The sequence below is a fragment of the Grammomys surdaster genome, unplaced genomic scaffold, assembly GCF_004785775.1.
Source record: "Grammomys surdaster isolate TR1022 unplaced genomic scaffold, NIH_TR_1.0 751, whole genome shotgun sequence".
In the NCBI taxonomy this organism is placed as follows: domain Eukaryota; kingdom Metazoa; phylum Chordata; class Mammalia; order Rodentia; family Muridae; genus Grammomys; species Grammomys surdaster.
This window is the reverse complement of record NW_021605170.1, coordinates 1,155,051-1,169,064: the sequence shown is the minus strand read 5'-3', so window position 1 is coordinate 1,169,064 and position 14,014 is coordinate 1,155,051. Positions and strand designations below refer to the sequence as shown.

Genomic DNA, 14,014 nt, shown 5'->3' with positions numbered 1-14,014 from the left:
ACCAAAAAAAAAAAAAAAAAAGCAAGCCCAAACAAAGTAAGTGAGACAAAAATACCTTGAATTCATTTTGTTTTGGCCATTTATTGCTAAGCATGGAGCCTACCCTTAAGTGTGGTTAATATTATCCAGTGAGAATCCAATGAAGAAAATGACTTTTCCTTTGCAAGTGGGTGTCAATTTTAGGTTGCTTCCTGGTTGGGGTGAGAGCTTATGTCCACTCCCAGTGCTGAGACCTGTCTGGCTTGAACCTGTGCTTATTCCTTAGTCTTAAAACTGAGACAGTCAAATATTACCAGAGATGTAAAGTCAACATCTAAGAGAAGCAGGACAAAAACAACACAGGGGATGGAAAACTACACCCTATAGATGTGTATACTGACAACCACATACCTAGAGATGTGTATACTGACAACCACACACCTACAGATGTATATACTGACAACTACACACCTACAGATGTGTATACTGACAACTACACACCTATAGATGTATATACTGACAACTACACACCTATAGATGTATATTCTGACAGTTACACACCTACAGACATGTATACTGACAACTACACACTTACAGATATGTATACTTATAACTACATACCTACAGATATGTATACTTACAATCATTTCATTCTTGTAAGGACATGCTCTACATAAAAAGAAGCTCCCAGGTAACTGGCAACATTGCCTGCATTGTACCTTTAGTTTTATTATAAACTTACAATAAAAACATCATATCCACTAAAGACAAGGTAGAAAACAAAGCAATTCCACAGCCTATAATCGTGAGACAAACATTAACATTTATCAAATCTTTTGAGATAAGTTTAACCTTACTGATCATTACATACATGGCCTTACAGCCTGCTTCCCACCTGGTGGTTCACCTCCATACTTCTTAGTGTCATCATCATTGTTTGATGGTTGAGTGGTACCTCATTTAGAAATGCACCATGATCTGCTTAAACAATCCTTCTGCTGGGAAATTTCAATCCTACACCCTCCCCCTGCCCAACACACGCACACCATTTTAAGGAACCACAATATTTCTTGAGCACACAGCTCTCAGAGAGAGGTGCCTGGTCAGTTCTTTAAGATGTATATCAAGAAGCATAAAGTCCAGCACAAGGGTCCCACCATTCTTAAGAACTTTGACTTCCATGTTTAAGCTATGAGCCAGAAAGTGGTAAGAGCTCACACCCTTAGCACTGCCTGGTAATCTCACTTCTGGTTTGCCTTCATGTTCTCCACAGTGGTCCTTTAACTGACTAGTGCCTGCAGCTGAAGATAATCTTAAACTGGCCTTCCTCCCTCCTCTCAGCTGCCGAGACTCATATATGTACCATAGCACCAGGCATGTCTCGTGTCTTTACTAAAATCACAGTCCTGGTGCCTATGGAGATAGGTTAGTAAGTAAAGTGCTTGCCACACAAGCGCGAGGCTCTGACTTTATATCCCTAGCACCCATTAGAAGCTGATATGGTGGAATGCATCTACAGTCCCATCACACAGAGAGAATGAAGACATGCTCCATTAGAGACCCTGTCTGAAGAAATAAAGTAGAAGAGGCTGGAGAGATGGCTCAGAGGTTAAGAACACTTGCTGTTCCTGCAGAGGTCCTGGGTTTGGTTCTTAGCACCCACATGGTGGCTTATAATCATTTGTAATTTCAGTTTCAGGGGATCCAACACACTCTTTTGGCCTCCATGTGCATAAGGCATGCACATAATGTACATATATATATGCAGGAAAAACAGTCATACATGTAAAATAAAAATATAAAAAATACTCTCACATACTCAAATGTGCTTCAAAACTGACGAGCAAGTTGATCCTTGACAGTGATAAAAGTAGAAGTACTGCTCACATGCAACCCAACTTGTAAAATAACAAACAAAACCCACTTACTGGCCAAGTGCAGTGACACAGGCCTGTAATCCCAGTCTGGGTAATAGTGAGACCCTACCTCAACCAAAAAAAAAAAAAAAAAAAAAAAATTAAAGGCTTCATTTATTCATTCAATTATTGGGTACTTAACCCAGGACCTTGTGCATGGTTGAGAATATATCTATAGGTAAGTCTGATGCTGGAGTTTTACATTTTAAGTAAGCATTCCAGAAAAACATAAAATATTGGCTGCTGAACATATTTTATCTCTATCACTAGTTCTTGGACTACAGGGATGATTTTAAAATCAGTTTTGAATAATTCAGCATTCTGATTCTGAACATGAACTACATTAAAAAGCTGGAAGACTTCTGGAGAGGCCCTGACCACATTCATGCCACTGCTTTACATGTTACATGGAAATATCAGCCATCAGACAGATGGGAGCACCCACAGGGGGCCGGGAGGGCACGCTTTCTTACCTGACGTGGACTACTTCATCACGTTATGCATTAAGAAACAGAGTAAAAGTAAGAACATGAAGAATGTATATAAACAACATTTAAGACACTGGACACATTTGCCACAACTTTAAAATTTAGTAAAACTTTAGCCCTGCACTAACAACAGAGAGATCAGAACTCAGGCTTTCACTGTAAGCATGGAAACCCCACCATCTGGCAATTGGCAAAGAAGGGTGGTGAGACATATAACCAGCAAAGAATAAGGCACAAAATGCTGTATAGTTAATAAGAAAACAGGAAACTGTTATGTTCATAGTCTGATGAATTTAGTTCGGCTTTGACAGGAAGCAGCAGAGTTTCTAACTGCATGATAGTGAAAAGTCAAACACCAAAAGCTAATAGCAACAACTATAACTATTTCACACTAAGATTGGCACTAAGATTTTTGACTAGGTAGAATCTGCAGAGATGTATATTTTGAAGTTCCATATGACTCTATCATATAGCTAAATATATGTAAGTATTTTAGAACTCACCATCAGTTTACTCTAGAAACTAAGCCACTGTGTGCTAACTTTCTTTTGTGAAACAAACAAGTGACCTAATTTCAGAGTCTTGAAGAGACCATTACTAAGTAGTAGAGAAATCTGTGCTGAGAAAATGTGGTCACCTGGGCAAGTGCCCACAGGGTTAGGGAAGATAACATGTTCTCTCTGTGTTTGCATTTTTAAGGCACATTCTAGAATATCATTAACTTATCAAGAGTTAAGAGTTCATTTTTACTTGATTTTAAAGAGGCATGAATGATATTTTTCCAATTTTGACATCTAAACAAAGCAATTCACACAATTAGTAAGATATTAATAAAAACATTCATATGACATTTTATAGATAACGATGCATATCATTCACGTTAAAATGACTTTTCTCCATGTGTGAGCAGAGATCACATGGTCACGACAAGTCCCACATTCTGAGATTCAAAAATGAAGAAAGAGCACTAGGTATTTTGAAAGTCAATCAATCCACAACAAAGTGGAAAAAGCCATCCGCATACCAAAAAACCCCCTCACCAAATGAACTCTGATCACTCCTAGACAAGGTCTGAACTATTGAAGTGAGTCACGTGCACTGCCAACAGTTGCAGTAAGTTTCCAAGGCTGAGTCATATCAGACTGCAGAGCTCCATCTGTATGTACATTTGCCTCTGTATATCAATGTCTGTAAAACACAGATCTTTTTAAGCTGAATAACATTTCTGTAGGCAATACTCAACCAATAATACCAATAATTAACTCTATGTTCTGCTTCATATAGGAAAGCAGGCATATAGCATGATAGTCACACGGATCGCTAAGCTGACACATCTTACCCATCCCTACATTTGGTCAATAATTTTGTTGGATTCTTTATAGAATACTTTTAATAGTTTTTCCAGATTTCAGAATTTAAAATAAATGAAAATAGGTAACTACATGCTACATTTTCTTTCTTTTTTCATCATTGCCAAGCTCAGGATTATTTTGATCTCCTAAGCACAGGAATTATAATATATGTACAACCAGGCTCTAAATTTTTCTTAATTATCAGCTTCTTTTAAAAACTGTATTATAAACACAACAGAGATTAAACTAGAAACAAGTACCCAAAGCAAAAGATTTCCAGAAAACTCAAAGAGGAAACCAATAAAAGTGATCATCTGGAGGTCGGGACTTCTTAATCTCTGTATGCCAAAATCCTAAGATTAAGAAGTTGTCTAAGTTAAAACACCGAGACACTTCACTAAAACACTAGTAACTTAAAAAGCATTAAGTAACTCATTAAAAACACTGAAAATTTAGTCAGGCCGTGGTGGCACATGCTTGTTATCCCAGCACTCAGGAGGTAGAGGCAGGTGGATTCCATGAGTTTGAGGCCAGTTGGGCCTACAGAGAATTCCAGGACAGCCAGGACTCCACAACCTGGAGAAACCCTGCCTCAGAAAACAAACAAACAAACAAACAAACAAACAGAAACACTGAAAATTTAAGAAATTGAAGAGTCTATGTAAAAATGTATAAAACATAATAGTTAATTCACATTCAGAAGCAGCGAAGGGCTGTGTACCAACATGTGAAAGGCAGAAAGTTTGGAATTGGAGAAACTGATCCTGACTACTTGTTTCCAGAGCAGAAGGGAGGGAGCCATCTACAGAGCCTCCGACTGTCACACAGAGGAAGCTCTACACAGTCCTGTGGGCAAGCGAAGAGAGACTATTGCTGATCATCTTCTTCCTGGCAGCTGATGGATCTTGACAAAATTGAAACCATTAGCAATATTCAGACAGCAGTCTAATGCTAGTGGTGATGAGGTTAGGAATGTATGAGGTTCTATGTAAATTCATGACCAATCACAGGAAATAAATCACTTCACACTTGTTTCAGTCTGAACTTTTAAGGCTAGATCAAAGTACCACGAATATTTCATTTGATTTAACCTTTAGATGAAGCACTAAAAACACTCAAGACTGTTACCAAGATGACCTCATGAAGTTTTTCTTTTCTGTCTGGACTGAATTATGTTAACAGGAACTGCTGAAGCTGTATGATGGGCTTTTATCAATCCATCGAATCAAGCCAGTATGTACCCACAAACAGTGCACTAGATGCTGGCAAAAAGCTGAAGGAGAAAAAAGCAAACAAGGCTCCTGACATCAGAGACCTTGTGTCAGGCAGAAGAGACTGCATCTGATGTTGGGCTGTCACACCAGAGCACAAGAAGTCCACAGGAGAAACCATTCGCTGCCCAGGAGGGAGAATGCTGAAGGAAAAGGCCTGAGCTGGGTCTTTAAGGATAAACAGGTGTTCAAGGGGAAATTCAGGAATACTGGCATGGTGAGAGACAGAGAGGCCTGAGAATACCTTACATGTTGGGAAACTAAAAAATTTTTGTGTGGCCAGATCTAGATCTTTAGAGATGACATGAGAGAAGCAGGGATAAACTCTGAAGAATCTCGATGTATGCTGAGGATGACTTATGAAAGCTTATTGACCCACAGGGCAGGAAGTCAGGCCACTGCTGTTATGTCATCATCTGAATGTATACTTCATTTATGGTCTACGGACTTGATGAGGACATATTAGTCCCTGGCATTGTCTGAAGTGCCTTTCTGGTGTGACTTCAATTCCACCACTAACTCCTACAAGATAACTGAGGGACAAAAAATTTGCCTATACTAACATAGCTAGGGAGACACACACACACATACACACACACACAACTGGCAGTGTTGCAAGTCCTATACTATCTGTTTAAGCAGCCATAAACAACCTAAATAGACACAAATAAAATTGAATGAGGGATGGTAAACAAAGCTAACAGAAAATCAAGACACAAGTCTGAGTCTGACACATTACAACGGCTAACTGCTAAATGCCATGGTCTCTTTTAGTAGGTCATCGTCATCTTTAAGTTTTTAAGGTACCAGAACACTCAAGATACATGATATAGCTGAGTCCATTCTCAAAAGATATACAAAGTACTTTTAAACACTATAATAAGTTCCATTCATAGACCTCAGGGAATTTTTAAAAGGCACACACACTATAATCCAAGAACTTGGGAGGGAGAATTTAAGTTAGAGGCCAGCCTTGGTTACAGAGTGAGACTTTGTCTCAAAATGAAGGGAAAAAGCAGGTAGGGGTACAGAGACACAACAGTCCACATGTTTGAATAGGTTTTACCATGGCTACAGCGCTGCACACCGTCACCACAAGCAACCTGAGGACACTGTCATCACCCAAACAAACACACCGCACACTCTCAGCTGCCATCCGTGCCCTGTCTGCCTGCCACCTTGTCCTCAACTCCACGTAACCACTGATGTGACTGTCTCTACAGTTTTTCCTATTCTGTGCTTCTTATGTAAGTGGCATCACCAAGTGTGAGGCCCTCTGTGACTGAATTCTTACACTCTACAGCACACATCAGTATTATACTCCTCTGTTGCCCAGTCCCCTTCTGTCGTATGGATATGCCACATCTCCCCGGGACTCATCAGCTGACATGCCTGTGGAATGGTTTTATTTTATATCTTCTGTAAACAATGTTATGAATATTCATGTACATGTTTCAGCGGAGATATTTCATTTTTCTTGGGTATAAAGACAGATATGGAACTTCCAGGCAAGATGGTAAGTATGTTTAGGCATTTGAGAAAATGAAACATTATCTCCCACAGTATCTGTACCATTTTCTCTTCCCACTTCCCATGTACAGAGTTCAGAGTTCTCCACATCTTTGTCAATTTTAATTATATACTTATATGTTTCTGGTTAGTATGAAGTAGAAATTTACTGTAGTTTTGATTTGTACTTCTTTGAAGGTTAACGATGCTGAACTTTTTTTTTCTTGTGGTTATTGGCCACTTATAGATTATTTTAGAAAATACTCTATTGAGGTTTTTTTTTTTGGGGGGGGGGGGTGTCGAGACAGGGTTTCTCTGTGTAGCTCTGGCTGTTCTAGAACTCACTGTATAAATCAGACGGGCCTCAAACTCAAAGAGATCTTCTTGCGTCTGACACCTGAGCCCTGGGTTAAAGGTGTGCACCACCATTGCCCAATTGGGATTCTTTACTTGCTTAATAAATGAATTATTCATCTTTTTATATTCAAACTGAAAGCTTTTGACTATTATACAAATGTTTACGTATCTATCTAAGTCTATGGGGTGTAGACAGGTCAGAGGTCAGCATCCAGTGTCCTCCTCTATTGCTCTCCTCTTAGGATGAGGTCTCTCCTGTCTCCGTCCCTTGTGCTGGGATTGCATCAGCATGCTGGGCTTTTTGCAGGGGTGGTAGGGATCTGAACTCAACAGACACTTCACCCACAGAGCCATCCCCACCCCCTCAACAGATACTTCAATTTTCATCTCCTGTTTTCAAGGTTATCTTCTGATTTTCTTGATGCCCTTGAAGCATGAGAGTTGAGAGCTCACCTACTCTGTACCATCTGCTTATGGTGAAATATCTAAGACTAAGTTTCTAAGGCAAGCTCTATGTTCTTTTCCTGTCAAAAATTACGGTTCAATCTAGAAAGTCAGGCACTGGATATATTCTATGGAAGGCAGCCTGAAAACCACTCTAGTGATAGAGTAAGTTGGTCTACTTTAAACGAACATGCTGAAAAATATATCTAAAAACCAGAAATCATATATCTGGCAACAGCAGTATACTTAAAGTATAAAAAAACTCTGAAACACAATTTTCAAATAAACAAAACAAAAAACAAAGATGGTTTCAAAATGCAAAAAGGACCTAAACCAACATTTCCCTAAAGATATAAATGGTCAACTGGGCTATTCAAAGATATTCCACTTCCTTAAGCCATGCAAAGAACGTCCATAAGAACCACATAAATCATAGTACCCGAGAGACCAAAGAAGAGTTGTGAGTTAGACAGAGGCTAGCCTGGGCTACACATCAGGCTGCAGTCCTCACATTTACTAGGATGGCTGTCACCACGGAGACAGACCCAGTGCTAGCTAGAGATCAGAAGCCTCACACACACCTGGTGGAATGGAAACTGTTAACAGCAGCTTTGGAAAACAGTATGGTGTTTTCTCAGCTGGTGAATGTGGAGTTGACTTACAATCCAACAAACCTACTTATAACTGTATACTCAGATGCAAACAGAAGTTCATACAGAAGTTCGTATGTGATGTTCACAGTAGTATTATTCATGACAGAAGAATAAGCCAATGTTTATCAACTAATTAATGGATTAAAAAGTGGTATATTCCTATTTTTTATTATTAGGCAATATAAAAGAATGAAGTATAGACACCAAGTACCATATAGATAGCTCTTGAATACATTATGCTAAGTGGAAGAAGGCTACATAACACTAAATATTGTATGTTTCTATTTATATTACACATGCAGTATCAAGGAACCTCTACAAAGACAGAAAGAGGGTCAGTGGTAGCCTAGAGGGAGGGAAAGGAAACTGGAGGAGTGACTGCTGAAGGAGACAGCATTTGTGTCTAGATTGCTAAGAGTTCTGGAACTGACAGTGACGACCCTGTGAACACACCTAAAGCCCACAGAACATAACTGTACCTGGGTAAAGCTGATCACACAACTATCTTGATAAAATTATCCTTTGCTTATATAAAAGTAGGTAGTCATTTTGTGTGTATGATTCAAATAAAGATACTTGACAGGCTGAAAATAAATAATTGTGTACTTAGAAAGTAATTTCTAACGGATAAAAAACATAATTAAACCTTCTACATGCAGTTTTTCCCTCAGTAAAAAAAAATAAATGATTGAGATGTAAGGTAAATAAATTAATGAATGATTTTTTTCATTCAAAATCATTCAAAAGGGAGACTAAATGATGGCTACCTCCGTCAGCTTCATCAGAAACAGCAAACCATGCTGCAATGGACACTGAGTGCTGTAGGCTGAGAAGCTGAGGGTGAAGCAGGCTCATTTATTTTCAGGAGCTGTAACTTTAAAACATGTAGCACCCCTCCCCCTTGCCAGGGAGCACAAACCCCTCGGCTAGGTCAGCATCTTACTCCTCTTTGTCCCGAGAAGTGCAGGCTGCTCTGTGAAGATTGGGTACTTGCAAACCACATGACCTCATGAATGCTATCTTATCACCTCACAGGTTCCTCACACTGACCACAACTTAAATCAGACAGGCAGCAGAGCAGCAGAGTCTGTGACATGTACATTGGTAGACATTTCCAGCTGTTCTGTTTGTGGGGAGAGAAAATCTGATTATCTCATGTCAACTGCATCTGTGAAATACTGTTTATGAAAAGCACATGATTCACTGCTTTAAACCTCTAGCCAAGTTAAAACTTTGTGCCTTAGTAAATCTGAGAGCCAGTAGTTCATTTTTTTACCAAAGTTCCTCTAACTGATACTCAGCAAATGTTCCTATTTTGAAAAAAAAAAGAAAAAGAAAAAGCTAGCAATATATTATTTATTTTTTAAAAGTAACATAAAAATTAAGTTGCTTGCTAGGTGTGGAGGTGTATGTCTTCAATCCTAGTACTGAAGGAGCAGGTCACACTAAATTCAAGCCAGCCTGGTCTAACACACTTGATCTAAGGGAAAAACAAGGGAGCCTTGCTGGCCTGGCCTCAGGGCCTCACTCTGATCTCGACTACCTAGACTGCACTCCTCCCTGGTCGCTTCTGTGAGCGCTGACCCTCCCTAACAATCTTCTCACACATATGCCTCTCTACCGGAGACATCCCATGCTGCCCTTTCCCTGGCTACTTTCTACTCCTCTTGTATACAGCACAGGCAGCCCCAGAGTGGAGGAGTGTGTGTACGGGGTGTGGGGTGTCACGTGTGCCAAGAGGCCAGAAGAGGACATCAGTGTCCTGCTTTACCACCCTCTACCTTACTCCTTTGAGAGAGGATCTCTCTCTGAACCGGGAGGTTGGCTAGAGGCCAACAAGCAACAGAAACACACCTGCCTCCACCCTCAGAATACATAACCACTCCTGTTTTGTTTTGTTAAAGAACATGGGTGCTGGGTTCCAAACTCAGGTCCTCTAGCGTCAGAAGCACGCGCTCCCAAATATTAAGTCACCTCTCCAGCCCACACTGGAGATTTTCTATGTGCTTGCACCACAATACTGCCATACTGCCTGCTTTCCTTCCAGTTCCAACTTCCTGTTCCAATCTCAGGATGGAAAGAACCTTAAGAACCATTTACTGCGCCAGACAGTGGTGGCGCACACCTTTAATTCCAGCACTCAGGAGGCAGAGGCAGGCAGATTTCTGAGTTCGAGGCCAGCCTGGTCTACAGAGTGAGTTCCAGGACAGCCAGGGCTACACACAGAAACCCTGTCTCGTAAAACAAAAAAACAAACAAACAAAAAAAAAAAAACAAAAAAACAAAACAAAAAACCCATTTGCTTTACTGTAATTGCTTTAGGATCATATACTGAGGCAGTATCGAAGGCAAGCTTGGGAACTGACCGCTGCTCAAACGTTCGCTAACTGGATGGATATATAAAATGAGCTGGCATTTTAAGGTCACAGGATCAGTGTCAAAGACAGACCTAAAACACAGGCCTCTTGACTTTAAGTCCACAGTTCTAAAGACGAGTTCTCTAATCATCTCTAGCACAATGGAGAACAAAGTCATGCACAACCTAGAAAAAAAACTAAACTAAAACAACCCCCCTCTTCACACATAGACAGACAGACAGACAGACAGCACAAATCCAGAATTGCTGTTAAAAACCAAATAAACTGAATGAGTACCAAATATCCTCTTCATCTCTGCTTTAACAATGTGTCTGGAAGAACTGTCATAACAGTCAAAGGGAAAAGCAGAAGTTAGACAAAGAATAGGAATAACCAGCTTTTAAGTATAAGACATTATTAAAACATGAGTTTTCATGCAGAACGGGAACACTGGAGGAAGACTGTGGGTTTACAGTATGGGTGGTTTTCACTATTCCTCACTGAGCTGAAAGAGCCATACATACATCCTGCAAATGTCACTGTAGACGTTGGCTCTGTCATCAAGGTGAGAAGTACACATGTAATGGACATGCTTTCAGATGCTGAAGAGTCACTGTTTCCTATGGAATATCTAAGAGCCACTGCATGGTCTCCTCAGAAACACAGGAGGGCTCTCCCACCTCCACTCCATCTGCTAAGAACTGTAATAGAGAACCACAGAGTGCACCATAAGTTTCTTACTTTTCTGACAGTTTCTTATATTTTCTACAAAAATATGGACTGCCATGTGCGTATTATTTTTCATAACCTATATGGTCTTCTGTTTGTTCATTTGTTTTTTGAGACAGGTTCGCCCTGTAGCCCGTGCTGGCCTGGTACTTTCAGAAATCCTGCCTCAGTCTCAAGTGCTAGGACTACGACTGTAGGCTGCTATGCTACCCCTACCCACCTCCTAAGTGACATGCCTCAGTTGTCTCTTCTCTCTCTCTCCTCCCACTCCCCTCTGGAGACAGGATCTTATTCTGTAATCCAGGCTAGCTTCAGACTCCCAGTAATCCTACTGCCTCAGCCTCCTGAGCTCTGGGTTTATAAATCATCACACTGTCTTACACTGCAGGTCTAACTGTCACAGATACTTTTTAGGACCGTCTCTTAAGACATTTACTGACCAGCACTAACTAATAAGCACTGCTTTGGTACTATACACTTTAGTATAAATATTCCCATGTAACGTAAACTACTATTTAGATGCTCACAAACTCAGAATGACAAACTACTGAGGGTCATGGGGGAAATGTACATGCAGGGGTGGGGAGATTATATATGCAGGGGTAGGAAGAGGCCCAATACTGGAAACAGCTTGGTAGAATTACCATTGGGCAAATATGGGACAAAGTGAACTCAAAAAAAAAAGGGGAGGGGCTACAATCATGAGTTCCTATCACAGTGGCAAGACTCTAAAGAGTAAGCAGACCTACGAGGCTGACCGGGACTCTTCCCACTGCTGATTTCCACTCAGGTTGACTCTAAACCTTACAGGGAATATAAACAGCCAAGGACAGTAATAATGTAGGGGCTGCACTCTCCCCTTCCTCAACCCAGCTCAACAGTCTAGTCAGCGTACAGCTTCCCTTGCCCTGCTCTGTGAGCAGGGTGGTTTGTTCTCAAGATATTGATTTGACTCTTTAAGTCTTTGTACCAGGTCCAAACCTGGAGCTCTCTGAACCAACCACTTGCTCAGATTTCATCCTAGAGATTTCCTTAAATGTTGTTTAGATTACCTTATCATTTTATATGTATAAGCGTTTTACATGCACATATGTATGTACAACCATGTGCATACCAGGAGCCCTCAAAGATCAGAAGAGGGTTTCCGATCCCCTGAGGCTGAAGTTACATGTGGGAGTTGGGAATTGAACCCAGGTCCTTGGAAAGAACAGCTAGTGTTCTCAACGCCTGAGTCGTCTCTCCAGACCCGTCCTAGAAATCCTTAGCAAATCTGGATATTCCCAAGACATCTTCTTGTTTTCCCTAAGTTTTAGCACTTTTCTTTATTTTTTGATTTTGAATTTTTTACACAAGCAAGGCAGCTTGTGTAGAATTATAGTTTTCCTCTGAATGTGGTAAATTATATTTTTTTGAGTCAGGGGATGAGCAGAAAGATGTATAGCCCTGTATATAAGAAAAATAAATAGAACATTCAGAAATTTGGCCACCAGTTAAATTATGAATTCTTCTATCAGAACATATTTAACATATTTAATATAATTTAACTAAATTATCTAACTCATCTGCAGCTACACTTTTATTTGTTAAGTAACAGGTATATATGAATTATGGTGACTATTTTCATCCTATTTCTGTTTCTAGAAATATCAAATTTGGCTAGAAAACATCAGTTGCCTTTGTCCAGCAACTCACCTTATCTTTAGGATTTTAGGATACCCCACTAGAAACTGAGGCATCTGCAGGGTCAGTTAAACAATTTCCCTGTTTTGGATGAAATGAAAATCCAAAATCTGTAGGAAGGAAGAAAGAACAGAAGATGAAACTAGGTTCCACTCACTGGATACTGTGTTCTGAGAGAAGTGATTCACTTTAATTCACACAGGGAACTTTTTTTATGTTAATAACATGTATGCTAAAACATGTCCGACCACACAGGTCCTCAGGGGCACAGAAGGGAAGGGTGCTGTAGAACATGTCTGTAGAGCATGTCGTTTTTGCAGGACGTTAATCTGGTCTCATACACTAACAGTTGTATAACTAGGAACAGGTCCCTTAATTCTTGGGCCTTAACTTCTTCATATAGCTAATGAAACATAATGAAATGCTTCATAAATTTTAAAAAACACATCAGGCCTAAAAGTATATGAATCTTAAATCTTGGCTTTAAATACTGTTATAGCTTGGGTCATTTGTGTTCCCCAGAGGTCCATGTATTAAAGGTTTGGTCTCCAGGCTGGCACTAACAGGAAGTTTTGCACGTTCTATGAAATGGTGCTAGACTGAGGATGTAGCAATGACATAGTGCTTGCTTAGTACCCATAATGCCTCTGCCTGCCCCTCCCCCCTCCCTCTCTCCCTCCCTCTTTCCCTCCTTCCCTCCCTCCCTCCCTCTCATGAACAAACAAGGGAGGAGAGACTGAGAAGAGTGGGGGATAAAGAGAGCACATCCAAGAGCAGCAAGCGCTTAAGAATTTCACTGTGGGAGTGTCCTTAAAGGTACCCTAAACGTAGTACCTTGGCACTCCTGGTCTCAAGATGAGGGATTTTGTCCCATCACACACGCCTGTGTGTGTGTGTGTGTGTGTGTGTGTGTGTATGTATTCGTGTGCATACACATACAATAAGATTTATAAACCACAGTAGCCATTTAAGGATCTTAAGGTAACGTTCACAGGTGTACAAACATGACTGTTCACTCTGTTCAGGGCACTGTTCAGTCATAAAGAAAGCCTACTTGCTCTGAGGCTGGTGTGAGCTACTTGGTACACCGACTCACTGAAAGAAAGGTTATTTTAAGCGTATACTTCCTAATCAGAAGCTGCTACACTAAGAAAATAAATCTTTTTCTACTGTAAAAACAAATCACAACTTATAACTTAAACATTAAAATGTTCATAGAAATCAAAAGTTGACCAACATCAGCAGCCATCAGTGTGTGTGTATCTGTGGATGTGCACAC

The 14,014-nt window shown here is 40.3% G+C and overlaps 1 protein-coding gene across 4 annotated transcripts in view; it reads right to left on the bottom strand.

The window, feature by feature from the left end:
* Evi5 (ecotropic viral integration site 5) overlaps window positions 1-14,014 on the bottom strand; it is a 150,910-nt gene that overhangs the window by 9,573 nt on the left and 127,323 nt on the right. The window contains exon 20 of one of the 4 annotated variants that reach the window (XR_003713233.1): window positions 12,748-12,845. The exons of the other annotated variants lie outside the window; for them this stretch is intronic. The gene's annotated coding sequence lies outside the window, so the exon portion shown is untranslated. The remainder of the gene's footprint in view (window positions 1-12,747; window positions 12,846-14,014) is intronic. 4 annotated transcript variants of the gene reach the window in all.